At 45.0% G+C, this 14,386-nt stretch overlaps 1 protein-coding gene across 1 annotated transcript in view; it reads right to left on the reverse strand.

The window, feature by feature from the left end:
- LOC139227102 (protein shisa-6-like) overlaps positions 1-14,386 on the reverse strand; it is a 567,191-nt gene that overhangs the window by 411,269 nt on the left and 141,536 nt on the right. The gene's annotated exons all lie outside the window — the stretch shown is intronic.

The following is a 14,386-nucleotide window of genomic DNA, read 5'->3' on the forward strand; positions in this document are numbered from 1 at the left end:
CGAAGAAGAGCAGGGGAGTTATCCCTGGTGTCCTGCCCAATATTTATCCCTCAATCTGTGTGTATCTGTAAAGCATGCACTCCCATGTTCTGCCACCAGTGGGCGCATCCCCTGAAGTCCCAAGGGATCCTAGCATTTCTTGCGAGCACTGTATATAAGCCGGCCCCTAAGGCCTGTTCCTCACTCTGGAGTGTCTTAATAAAGACTGAGGTCGCTGTTACTTTAACCTCCCTGTGTGCAGTCCCATCTGTGTTAGGAACACAATACAATCAACAAAACAAAAACAGATTATCTGGTCATTATTACATTGCTGATTGTGGGAGTTTGCTGTGTGCAAGTTGGCTGCCGTATTTCCCACATTAAACAGTGACTACACTCCAAAATACTTAATTGGCTTTAAAGTGTTTTGAAACATCTGGTGGTCATGAAAGACGCTATATAAATGTAAGTCCTTCATTCTTTCTCTCACCTCTCATTTAAAATTCTCATTCTCTATCACCCACTCAAGTACTATAAGAAAGATATCTTCACTGCTTTCCTCCCTCAGCCTCTGTACCGAGTGACTTCTCATCCTCAGTGATTTCAACTTGCATCTCAATTCATCATGCTCCCTTAATCTCTCCCTCCATGTAAACTCCCCAACCCATATCCACAGCCAGCCCCTTGACCTTGCCATCTCTTGTGGCATCGCTATTCCCACTGTGTCAATCGCAGATAAGGCCATCTCTGACCAGTTCCTGGGATCGCGCTCCCGCCCCCCACATCTCCGCTTCTCCCCACCTCCCCAACCATACTATCGACCCTGGAAAAAACTCCCAACTCTCTTACAAAATCCCAACTGTCTAGCCTCTGACCCTCCATTCACCGTGACATTCCTGCAGCTAGCGATCTGCTCAACCACACCTTCGGCACCACTTTTGGTGCCCCAGTCCCTATTAAAACAATTACCCTCTCTCATCCTGGCCATTCCCCCTGTAATGGCTCTCACCTTCACTCCCTTACGTCCAAGGGACGCAGGCTTGCAGGCTTGAACGGATATGGCGGACAACTGGTTTACCCATTCACCGCCAGATTTGGCTGGACCACATAAAGCACTGTCGAGTCCTGCTCTCATCTTCCAAAACTGCTCACTATTCCAGAATCATTCTGGAATGCAAAGATAACACCCCGCTTCTATTCTCCACTGCTAACCATCTTCTTAAACTTCTCTCCCCTGTCTCCTCCACCCTCATCTCCGACAACAGGTGTGAGGAGCCTATAGACTTCTTTGTCTCTAAGTTTGAGACCATCTATTCAGGAGCCTCTGCCACTTCCCTTCCTTCCCCTAGCCCACCGGGCCAATGTTCCTCTAAGGGTCTCCCCTGCCCTAGTCCTGAACTCGTGTCTTTCTCCAGTTTCTCTCTGATCTCTCCTCCTGACTTCTCCGCGCTCATCTTGTCCAGGAGACCCATACCCGCTCCCTCAAACCTATTCCCACCAAACTGCTGACCACCCAACTTCCTTTTCTGGTTCCCATGTTAGCTGACATTGTTAACGGTTCTCTCTCCTCAGGTACTGTCCCTCTCTCCCTCAAATCTGACATTATCACCTCTCTCCTTAAAAGACCAACCCTCGACTCCTCCGTCCTTGCAAACTACCACCCCGTCTTTAACTTCCCTTTTCTCTCCAAAGTCCTTGAACATGCTGTCACCTCCCAAATCCATGCTCATCTTAAAGCCCACTTCTGTGACCAAACTTTTGGCCACTCCTAATATCTCTTTCTTTGGTTCAGCTTTTTTATATCTTGCGATTCTGCAAAGTGCCTTCGGATGTTTTTCTGCAATAAAGGTACTGTATAAATGCACATTATTGTTTTTGCAGGTAGTGATTGGTGATGGTGCCTGTGGATTGGCATATATTATTTTTCCTTAATGGCCTAATCGTGATGCATCTGTGTTCTCGAGCACACTGGAAAGTCTCACAGGTTGGTAGGATTGAAGCTGGATCATTGGCTTCATGAAATTCCACTTTGCATGTACCATACTGGTTAACAAGGCCTGGAAAAGTAGAAATGCTGAGGTTTATTCCTGCACCTATGGCCCCGCTTTTAAATTCAGGTGGATTTCCCGCTCAGGCCTGAGTTGAAATTACAGTCGGGTGTCAATGATGTCATTGGGCCGCAACATATACATGTAAAGAAAGACCCTGTTGGCTCCGGGCACGTGTACCTGCTGCCTGCTCGGGAAAGCAGGGTAAAGTTGCAGATGTTGCGATCGTGGCAGCTTTCGGACAAGTAAGAGCCCGGTTGATTTTAACTACCCCCCAGCCCCCCCCCCCCGGCCAGGTTTCTGCTGAGTGAGTCGGGTTTGACACAACTGCTGCGATTGTAAACTTGCCAGAGCTTTTGGAGTCTTGTGAACTGTGTAAATAATTGTGTTGTCATTTAGCTTAGCTGTGCATTGTTAGTCTTTTGTTTGTTTTCTTGAGGTTTAGTAGTCTTCAAAATAAAAAAAAAGTAGTTCTCTCTCATTTTTCGATGCTAAAAAATAAAAACTGAAAGAAAACTCGTGCATTTGCATCAGCAACGAGAAGTGACTTTAAAGGTCCTTAACATAAACATTTGCAATTAATAACTAAGACTATCACAGCTTCGGGTGAAAGGCCATCCAATCCAATCCAATCCAATCCTAATGATATGAGCACCATAGGTGAAGGGTGTCCTACAACCATTTCCATAGCATTAGGAACTAAAGAGACATTTGAATAACATTTGATAGCAATGTAAGATGTATTTTGCCATGCCCTTCGACACCATTGCCCATTGAATAGGCTTCACCTTTGTGCTGTTTGGCAAACCTTTTTTAAATGTTCAAATGCCCATAGCACATCATTACTTGTGACAACTTAATGAAAATAATGCAGAACCTTCCTCCCCCCCTCCACAAACACTGCCCTTTTAAGAACTATGCTATTAGTCCATCCAATCTAGTCTAATTCTGTAGCATGATATTTACCAATAAAAATATTATTTTTCAAATGTTTATATGATTTTTTTTCAATGCTGCAAAGGAGAGTCCATACTCCAAGGATTAAATCACCAGAACTAATTCCATGATGTTCACACTCGGCTGGGGGGGGTGGGGGCGCGGTGGGGGGAGGAGGTTAGAACAGTTACAATAAGACTGTTTAATAAATGATGCATTCAATAAATTACTGTGCCCTGACAGTGCTTCCAGCAGATCTGGATAGCCAGAGATAGTGATAGAGTTTGGCTGCAGCAGGATTTCAACATCAAGGCAGTGCAAGAAATGAATGAGATTCCAGCTCCTGTTCATTTCAATAAAACGGACGGCTCTAAATAACAGTGCAATACTTGTGGCACTTTTCAGCCATTGGTATCGGTGGAACGGAGGTGCCTCACTTAAAATTCGATTGATCCATTTCCCATTGGAATGTGTTCAGCAGTATGCTATCGATATATGACTTTTACCGGAGTCCGATGTCTTTGAAAGCTGGAAAGAAGGCTGCAATCCAGCCATGAAGCTGAAGGCAATGCATCTGGCACTCCCACCTGTCTCCTCTTCGATTCGATGACCCTCACTGCAAAAATGCCAATAGTCAGACTGGTTGAGATTCTGAGTCTGCGGGCCACCGTAAATCACAATGGCTGCACTGCTCGGAGACTGCTTGATTGATTTGAGATTCCGCATTTATATTCCACTCCATTAACTTTTATTGCCTCCTGTGATTCTCCTCTTGGGTCATGCTGGAGTCAGTGCAGCTGCTCTCAGGACATATGTATTCCAAATTCAGTGAGCTTTACAAGGTTTGACTTAACACTGCATTCTAATCAACATTCAGGAGACTGCAGCAGATGTAAAGAATGAAATACTGCCCGATCCTGTTTGTTTCTACACGTATAAGATGAAAATCAAAGTTTTCAATTGAAGAAAAAAATCACTGGTTCTCTGTGGGCGATGCTGGCAAGGCTGAATTTATTGCACATCCCGAGTTCCTCTGAGAGAGTGGTGGTGATGGTGGGCCATCTCGAACTGCTGCAGTCTTTGTGGTGACGGTGCTCTCAGAACAATGTTGGGCTGGGAATTCCAAGATTTTCAATCAGCGACGATGAAGGAATGCTGATATAGGTCCAAGTCAGATCGTGTGTCGCTTGGAGCGTAACTTGGAAGTTACTTGGTGTTCCCATGATCTTGCTGCTCTTGTGCTTCTTTTTGGTGGAGGTCACCAGCTTGGGAGGTGCTGTGATAATAGCCTTGATGAGTTGCTGCAGTGCATCTTGCAAATCGTAAATCCTGCGGCCACAGTACACTAGTAGTGGAACGGGTGGTTATTCAGTCCAGTGGCAGGGATGCCAATCAGGTAGACTGCTCTGTACTGGATGGTTTGGAGCTTCTTGAGTGTTATTGGAGCAGCACTCATCCAGGCAAGTGATGAGCATTACATCACGCACTTTAATTGAACCTTGTAGATGTGAAGGGGCTTTGAGGGGCCAGGAAGTGAGCCCTTCATCACAGAGTATGCAGCCTCTGCCCTGTTCCTGTAGCCACACTGTTGATATGATCAGTCCACGGGGACACGCGGGATGTTAATGATTGGGGACTTGGCAATGGTGGTGTGGTTGAAGGTCAGGGGGAGATGGTTGGGTCTTCTCTTGTTCAAGTTGGTCATTACCAAGCACTTCTTTGGTATGGATGGTACCTGTCACGTGTTCGCCCAAGGTGGAATGTTGTCCAGACCCCGCTGTAGTTGGCATGGGCTGCATCATTATCGGAAGGGTTTTGAATGATTCTGAACATTGTGGAATGGTAAATGAACAGCTCCACTCTTGACCTTATGATGGAGGGAAGGTCATTAATGAAGCAGCTGAAGAGGGTTGGGCTGAGGATACTTCCTTGAGGAACTCCTGCAGCGATGTCCTGGGGCTGCACCAAACCAAACATCACCTTCTCTCTTTGTGTTAGGCATGACTCCAGTCACTGGCGAGTTTTCTGTTGGCCTATTTTGCGAGGGCTCCTTGCTCCTCCTCAGTCAAGTGCTGCAGTGATGTCAAAGGCAGTTACTCTCACCTTTATTTTAATTTTAATTTCCATTTTAAAATCAGTTTTTCCCCCTTTAGGATTCTCATCCCCCCTGCCCCTGCCCCTCCACCCCCCGCCTCCCCCAATACTGGCCACCCATAGAAGTGTGCAGGCAGCTGCCACTGGTTCTCAATCTATGTTGCTGTTGGGTTGGTTGCTAAGAGATGTAATGAAATGACTGGGGTTTAACCTTCCTCTGATTCTCACTATATGTTCTCTCCTTGTGTCCTGGTTTAGTTTAAAGATTCATTGACTGAAGAGTCTCAGGGGTAGCCAGCCTCCAATCACTCCCCACAGTAGCCCATAAATACACCACGTGGAATCATAGAAATATCAGCACAAAAAGAGGTTCAACCTTTTGTGCCGGTGTTGATTGCCTAAGGCATTAAAATGCCCTTAAAAGGAAAGGCATGTTTTATTTAACAATATTTAATTCATTTTTAAATGTAATCTTTAAACATTTCACAGCCTGTATCTGGCCAGTCCCACTTTGCTCTGTTCTATCACTGGGCCAGGGTTATTGACAAATGTGATCCTGAGCCCCTCACGGCAGGCCCCCACTTTGTGGGTTAGACTGCAGGCAGAAACATGCAGCCACAGATCTATCATTCCCCACATTTATAAATAGCAGGATTACTTCTCCACTTTCTAATTAAATAGTTCAAAGATTTTCAGTACTAATGAATTATTGGCAGCAGAGTCGTAATTCCAACAAAGTGCAATGGTCCCAAGGGCGGAGAAGGTGGGCTTGTGGCTCCTCTCCCTATTGGAGGAGGGAGGGATGGGAGGGCGGTGGGAGGGGGGACTGGCAATAAAAGACACGTCCAGAAGGTTCTGTGAAGGGAGAGAGACGAGAGATACAAAAGGGGAAGTGTTGTTGCAGTGGCTTATCATTCTGCTTGATGTACAGTACCGTGTCCGAAGTTCAGTCCAGTGCTTACGTGGGTCTTCAGTAAGTCTCCTACAAAGGGACAGCTCTTTTAAGATCAGTTGTTTTCAGATTAAAAATCAGATTTGAAGCATTGTTCATTTTTTAAGGTGGAGTATTATTTTCATCTTTTATATTTCTTCGCCTGTGAGTTTCAGCTCCCAGAAGGTGGCCTATTCCCAGACTTTTGTCAATTCCTCTCGCAAATAAGCCAGTAGAAGGTTTCCCGGAGCAGGCATCTCTGATATCCCTCCATTCCTTGATTGCCACATAGTGGAGCAAAGTTCTCATTCTGCCACTGCACACCAGAAGTTGTCTATCTGCCTTATAGTGCTTTCTAAACCCTTTCCAGATAAAGGACAACAACATTAGTGCAAAATTTACTTCCCAACTGGAAACCATTTATTTGTTTGCTGAGCGTAATGCTCTGTGGAGGATTTTGCAACCTGGTAAAGACATCTAGTAACAGCCGAGAGGCATTGCACCTCCCTTTTGATGAAGCGCTGTGTGAATCAGATGCTAATGGGTAGATATTAACAACTTTCATCTAACAAGTGTCCCCTGGAGCATCCCAGGGGGTTCAGAGGAGTTTAAAGTTACAGGAGTGGGATCGAAGAAATATCGTTTGAGGAGCTTGTTGAAGGTGGGAAGAGAGACGGTGAGGTTTATGCAGAAATTCCAGGGTAATGCCTGAGGCGTTGTCACTGACTGCGGAATTGGAGGTGGTGGAGAGATCACACAGTTGACCAACTCTTTTTGATGTGTTAAAATGTAGGTTTACAAATGAGGGTTTGTTTTCATGATGTTTCAGCAATTAGCAAACACGGATTGTCCACAAGCCACATAAGTAGCACCCAGCTATTGATCTTTCACCAAGTCCCTCCCGCATTTTGCAGGAAGATCCATTCTTAAAAAAAAGGAATTTTCAAAATACTTTTCCCTCTCCAATTTTTTCCCCATTCTTCTGAAAATGTTGATTGATTCTGGACTGCAGCTGCATGGCAGACATAGACGAGGAGGTTCAACACCGCCTCCAGTGCGCCAGCCCAGCCTTCGGTAGCATGAGGAAGAGAGTGTTCGAGGATCAGGACCTCAAATCTGGCACCAAGCTTATGGTCTACAGGCTGTAGTGATACCTGCCCTCCTGTATGGCTCAGAGACATGGACCATATACAGCAGATACCTCAAAGCACTGCAGAAATACCACCAACGATGACTCCCCAAGATCCTTCAAATCCCCTGGAAGAATAGACGCACCAACGTCAGTGTTCTCGATCAGGCCAACATCCCCAGCATTGAAGCACTGACCACACTTGATCAGTTCCGTTGGGCGGGCCACATTGTCGGCATGCTCGACACAAGCCTCCCACAGCAAGCGCTCTACTTCAGAACTCCTACACGGCAAGCAAGCCCCAGGTGGACAGAGGAAACATTTCAAGGACACCCTCAAAGCCTCCTTGATAAAGTGCAACATCCCCACCGACACCTGGGAATCCCTGGCCAAAGATCACCCTAAGGGGAGGAAGAGCATCCAGGAGGACGCTGAGCACCTCGAGTCTCATTGCCGAGCGCATGCAGAAAACAAGCGCAGGCAGCGGAAGGAGCGTGCGGCAAACCAGACTCCCCACTCAACCCTTCCTTCAACGACTGTCTGTCCCACATGTGACAGCAACTGTAATTCCCATATTGGAAGGTTCAGTCACTTGAGAACTCACTTTTAGAATGGAAGTAAGTCTTACTCGATTTCGAGGGACTGCCTATGAAGATGATGATGATGATGAGTTGCATGGCTGGTGACTACACTCAGGTCACTCATCCAGATGGTCAGTCTTTATGTGGGATCTTAGAAAGTGACAACCAGCAAGCTAATTCCACAGGGGCGGGGGGTGGGGTGGGGGGTGAGGGGGGGGGGGGGAACGAGTCATAACTTACCCTATAACGTGTGCATTAGTAACCATTGGGTAATAAACAGGCAAACAAAAACGCCCCCCCCCCCCTCTCACCATCTCTATAGCTTGGAGTTTGAGGCTGTTTTAAGCACACCTGTGACCATCCTGGCTGAGATCAGCTGAGAGCCCAGATTGGTGGTCGATCCCGGTACTCTCGGAGTCCTGCAGTGGGACTTGCCATTCGCACCAAAATTGTTGGCGGAAGCAAAAGAAAACTTAAACCGAAAATAAATTTGCAGCTAGAAAATTCTCCACAAAAAAAAATCAAAAAATGTAAAGGTTAAATCGTAAGATGGGTGAGTTTACTAAAATAGACAACAGAATCTCCGTGTATTGCTGGCAACTCTGCTGATAAGTAGTGTGCGAGATTAATCAGGCCATTGATTCTCTGCATCAAGATATTTAACAGATGGCGACGTTGAGCTTCTCCATATAAGTTCTCAGCTTCCTTTAGTAGCTGTGTTGACCAGGCTTGTAGCTGAAAACTGCCGAACATGGAAAAAGCGGGAATATGATGCTGAAATAGAGGATCAGCCATGATCTTATTGCATGCGATGCAGACTTGAAAGGCCGAATGGCCTACTACTGCTCTTATTTTCTATGTTTCTATGTTTCTATGAATGATGGTGGATAGGGCCCTTTAACACCTCCATGTAAGGATTAGCAAAGTGCAAGGCAACATATTTGTTTGTTTTGCTAACATTAACTAATTAAAAGTGTTAATGATGTTACAAAAGAGCTTAATGACACTATTTATGAATGATTTAACGCATTAGTGTGATTGTGGGAAGAAGGACAGAGAATTCAATCATTTGCACTCAGAGCTGTGTTTTAGGAATCAGGGTCTGAGAGTTTGGAGGTATCATATCCTGTGGCTGGTTTCACTGATGTGAAAATTTATGGCGGTGTGAGTGAGAAATCGTGGCTGTCGGTCTCCCACCTTCTCTGCCACTGGATTAACAGGATTTATATTGAATTGGACTCACCTCATCAGTGTAAAAGGGAGCTGGCAAAAGTGAGAAAATGATTTCCTACGCGACCATGCATGCATCATTTTCAAAGAAAGAATCCAGATTTTCAGTTCCGTTTTCAAAGATGAGCAGAGGAGCCCAACTCATCGCAAGTCCCGTTAAAACCACGCGCTGGACAGTAGCAGGAAGTCATTTTACATTTGACTTCACTGTCACAGGTTAGACTGAGCAACTTATCTGTGTTTTCATTGCTAGGACATTAAAAGCATATAAATAAAGAAGATGGAAATGGCAGCCGATATTTCTTCCAAATACGCTACCATTGTGAGTGTTTCAATTATTGAGGAGACCCAAATCATTCCGATTTGGCATCAGTTCAACGCCTTGCCAGCGCGACAAGCCAGGTTGGATTTTTTTGCTATAATTTTAGTTCAGTTCAAAAAATCTTCCACTAATTCCATTCAAAAAAATATAGGGGGGAATGTTAATCCCAAAAAATGGGTTGGGGACGGCTGGGAAGCTAAAGTGTTAAAAGACCGAATCCCGACCAGAACCCACCTCCAACCCACCCACTTCCTATTTTAACGGAGGTGGAATGGAGGGCGGGCAGCCAATCCACTCACAGGAGAAGGGTGGCCCATTTAAATATTATAATGAGGCTGGTGTGCCTCAGATTTAACCAGCATTTCAAATTTAACTGTGGCTGGGCGGGATTTGCGAGCCTCAGGAAACCTGACAGCTAATGGCAGGCGAGGACTACTGGATCCAGGATGTAAGTCTTTACACTTACCTCCTGGATCCAGCATCGCTGCCTAGCCAACCCCCCACGATCGTAGACTCCCCACAAGGCCTCCAATATCCTCCTCAGACCTTTGATATTCCCCCTCGACCCCCCCCCCCCCCGACCAGGCCTCCGATCACCTTCTCGGCCTCTTGCCCCCCCAACACCTCCCCACCACTGATGATCTTCAGGCCGCCCCTTATGTTCTCTCCCCCCAACCTCTCTCCCCCGCCCCCCCAGGGTCATCCTCTGTCCCCCAATATTTTCTCCCTCCTGCCGCCCGATCATCCTCTGGTCCCTGATATTCTCTCCCTACCACCCGCACCCCCCCCCGCCCCCCCGCCCAATGCTCGAGTCCGACCCCTAGACCACCATTCGACTCCCACCCGAACCCTCCCTCCCTCCTCCCTGCGGCCTAGTACTCTCCCTCCCTCCACAGCCTAACCACCAGCAGCCAGTCAGCCACTCCATCTGACTGGCTGCAGGTGGGAAACAGAGGCTTCAAATCCAAATCAGGCCATGCCGTTAAATTTGTCAGGGGTCCACAGGAAACCCGTTCTCCGGGGTTTCCTGACTGCTTCTGAGCTGCCTCATTCCTAACCCGCCTCCTGGTTAAAATTCCGGCCATAATATTTGGTACTGTTGCTAAAAGCCACTCCTGCAGATACCTTCATATTGCTATAGCCACATACTAGTAGAAGTCCCCTAAGAATTGCCTTAAATGTGTCTTCAAAATGGAGTCAGAAGTCAGACAGAATGATGGGAAAGGAAAGAGCTAATGCTAATGAACCATGAAAGCTTATACAAATAAAGCTTTCCACCGCAGGAATAGAAAACAAGCAATCAAGACGACAGTCCCTGGGATGGCTTGTTAAGGGGGCTATAAAGATGTCCTGCCGAATTGGACCTGTTTGAAACCCTTGTGAACAAAGAACTAAGAAGCTAAGGAGTAAATGGGCAACATGGCATGTCTAGGTGCTCGTGCTTCTTTGGTTTGGAGGTTGTCGGGGGTACCAACATGGCTGTGGGAAGTGATTGACAGAAAAAGGCCTGAACTCTTCTCACACATAGTTCACTCAGACAGGTCAATAAAATTAAGGAAGTTTTTTTGGAAAGTAAGGATATATAAGATGCTGTTTTTTTACATTAAATTTCAGTCTTAAGTCCTGAGTTTTTTTTCTTTCTGTAATAGTCTTTGCAGTAGAAACTGTTGGAGTTCATTGTCTGGTATCTGCAGAAGGGTGTCGTTGGGGATTCCCATGACTATTCCAACTGTTTATTTCTTCCCGCTGGGCGGGGGCAGGAATGCTCAGGTTTACTGAGATTGACAGTACTTTGCTTAAGTATAATGCAGGAGTCAGTAATAAAAAAAATGTAAAACTATTGGGAATAAAATCACTGTCAAACTCCAGGAATCTGTTATGCCGATATCAGGTGATGTCCAGCCGTGATGTACCAAAGTTTTGGATGTATATTTACTGGTGCAAATCCAGTGAGCTAATCTTTTGCATAGGGGTAGGGCTATGTAAACGTGCAGCAGAGGATTTTGACGGATGTGTCTCAGAAGAAGCACAAGCAGTTGAGGAAATTCATGCGTACGTATGTTTCAGGATAAAACTGGTGGATAAATGGAGCATAGCCACTTTTGTCCCATAGTTACACCAAAACTTTCCAGAAAACTTTGTGCCACCAAAGTTTGTGCTATCAATCTCAGACACTGATCTGTGAGTTTATAATTAGCAAGCCGTTGATGCTGAATTACTGTGACATAACTTTGAAACCTTTGTTATTTTGCCAATGAACCATATCTACTGATTATTTGCCGACTCAATCTGCAAGTTTAAGAGCTGCTAACTATGATTCTTAGGTTAATAGACATTGTTAGTTCATAGCTTTGCTGTCTGACTTCTCCTTTGTTAATTGGCAAGAAAGGACAAACTCGTCCACTCAGTAGCATCTGTGGTGCCTGATGGCAGAATCGTAGTGAGAATGATAATATCATCTGATCTGCTTCATATAATTTGGCGGGACAAATTTAGCCATCATTCACTCCTGGGCACAGACCAGTCGGCTCCAAACTCATCTTTGAAAGAGATAAGAATTTGTCAGTACCCTTGATAAATATTCTTGTTAGATTCTTGATCACAGCTCTTTCTTTTCTTGCCTCCTCTCCTGAACCTTTGCTGGTGTACAGTCCCAATAGTACGAATTACCTGCCAGTGCCCTACCCATGTGGCCATTATTCATGTGCAGGCCTTGCCAATGAGTGTCAGCAGACTATATGACTACCCTATCCTCAAGTGATGCTCACACTTCTTCACTGTTCCGTCTCTCGGCCTTATTTTTGTTATTTTTAACTTAACAGTTTGCTCACTTCTAACTATTGTACTTTATTCGAACCTTTCTTTCCACCGATTACATTTCCCTTATCTGTTTTATTTTGTTGCCCTGCTGTCCGATTTTAGAGGTGGAATCAACATTACCATCTCCGTAGCCTCCTCCAGCCCTACAATCTCCCAAGATCTCCGCGCTCTGCCAATTCTGGCCTCTTGAACATCCTCAATTTTACTTGCTCCACCATTGGTGGCCGTGCCTTCAGCTGCCTAGGTCCTAAGCTCTGGAATTCTCTCCCTCAACTCCTCAGCCTCTCTACCTCTCTTTCCTCCTTTAAGATGCTCCTTAAAGCCTAACTTTTGGACCAAGCTTTTGGTCATCTTACCAAACATCTCCTTATGTGGGCCGGTGTCAAATTTTGTTTTGATAACGCTCCTATGAAGCGCTTTGGGACATTTTACTACGTTAAATGTGCTATTTTTAAAGCAAGTTGTTGTTGTTACAAATGCTGCCATTAAAATCTGACCTATGGAGCCCGAGTTTCAGCCAATCAGATTGGACAGACCTGAAAATTGACTGGACTGGACCATGTCACAGACACAGACATATCCTTGCCAATCCTCATTCCTATCTTCAGATTCCAAAGGAGCAAAAGTCTGTTGATGATTATACTCATTGAGGGCACCTGCAGCCCAACAGTAACTTGGCCCATGGTGCTGGAAAGGTTAGTGCTGTGCAATAAGGTTCTCTTACCTCTCCAGGCATCTGACTGATGGCTACTTTTACTAATTGGCGAATGCTATAAACAGCCCGTTTACAAACCCTTTTACTATGACTGTGAAGACAAGCTTTCAAAGGGATGCTATGTTCCGTGACAATGAGGAAACACTTGTAATGGGCAATTAGTGGAAATATCTGTATGAAAATTATTCTGACCCACTTGCCCTGGTACCAGCACAATATAGATATAAATGCACTGCTTCAATTAGTGTTTTCACTTTCCCAGCAAAGGCCCAACTAGTTGTAGCCCGCACCACCTACATTACTACATATCATCCAACATACATTTTTTTTAATTGTGCAAATTGGTACTTGCAGTTATCTCCTTAAAATGTCGATTCTGGAATGCTAATTTCTAGTCGGGCTGGCAGAATAAGCAGGTTTCCGTGGTCCACTGCATTGATAGCAAAATGCTTTCTGCTTCTTCACAGAAATGTTAAAGAGATGTCAAGTGCTTCTTTATTGGAATTGGAAGAGTTATGCTTTGTGAAAATTGTTGAGCATTTTTTTTGTCCACTGTCCTTTTGTAATGCTGCCCATTAAGAACTAATGAGCACTGGCGTGCAAGAAAATTGATGTGACAATGCAGCGAGCAAAAGCTTTTTGAAGAATTTTTCAAATCACACTTCTGACTTTTCAGTTTTCAAAATCTGTAATATGGGCTGTGAGAAATTCTGAAACATTCACTCAACAAAACTTCAACATTATAGTGTCCAGTGTTTTGCACAGAAGGCTGAAGTTGTGTTAGATCAGATAAGATGAAGGATTGATGGTTCAAATGGCAGCAGAAAAATGGAAAGCTGGGCTTCTGCCTTTAATTGATTGTCCATTCACTGTGTCCACAGTTAATCAGGCACATCGAAGCGCTCTAATAGACATTTAAACAGCTCATAAAAACACTCTTTCGGGAAATGTGCTTTCATCAACACAGCACTGCCATCTGTATTATGGTGACCCACAGGGCAAGACAAAGATTCACTGGTAGCAACCATGCACAGAACGTTTGTCATGGTATCTGCCTGCAAGAGCTCAATAAATGTAAAAACTGCAATGCACTGAACTCTCTACCTCAATAAACACACTGCTTGTAAATGGTGAATGAACTGTTGGATAAATTGTACATGGAACAATTTGGATGTATATGTCTGTGTGTATGTTTTGAAATATTTTATTTTTTATATATATATATATGAGTTTGCAAACTTACAGATGAGATAATATGTAGTAGAAAAGGAAATGAAACAACCAAATTTGGAGCTAAATTAATTCTAAACTCTAATTAAGCTCTCCCTATGGTTTTTCATTTTTGCTTCAGTGTAGGTATTGACTTCATGTTGCCCCAACAATACTACAAGGTGTATCCAGGGTTACTCGCACAAAGTGTCGGCATCACGAGAGAGTGGCTGAGAACTTCAACCTCACTGGGATGGGCGGGAGCAGGGAATGGCATACTGCCCTGGGAATCATTGGGATGGGCAGTGGCAGGGAATGGCATACGGCCTGGGAATCATTGGGATGGGCAGGGGCAGGGAATGGCATACAGCCCTGGGAGTCATTGGGATTGG

The sequence above is a fragment of the Pristiophorus japonicus genome, chromosome 16 (assembly GCF_044704955.1).
Source record: "Pristiophorus japonicus isolate sPriJap1 chromosome 16, sPriJap1.hap1, whole genome shotgun sequence".
NCBI classification, from domain to species: domain Eukaryota; kingdom Metazoa; phylum Chordata; class Chondrichthyes; family Pristiophoridae; genus Pristiophorus; species Pristiophorus japonicus.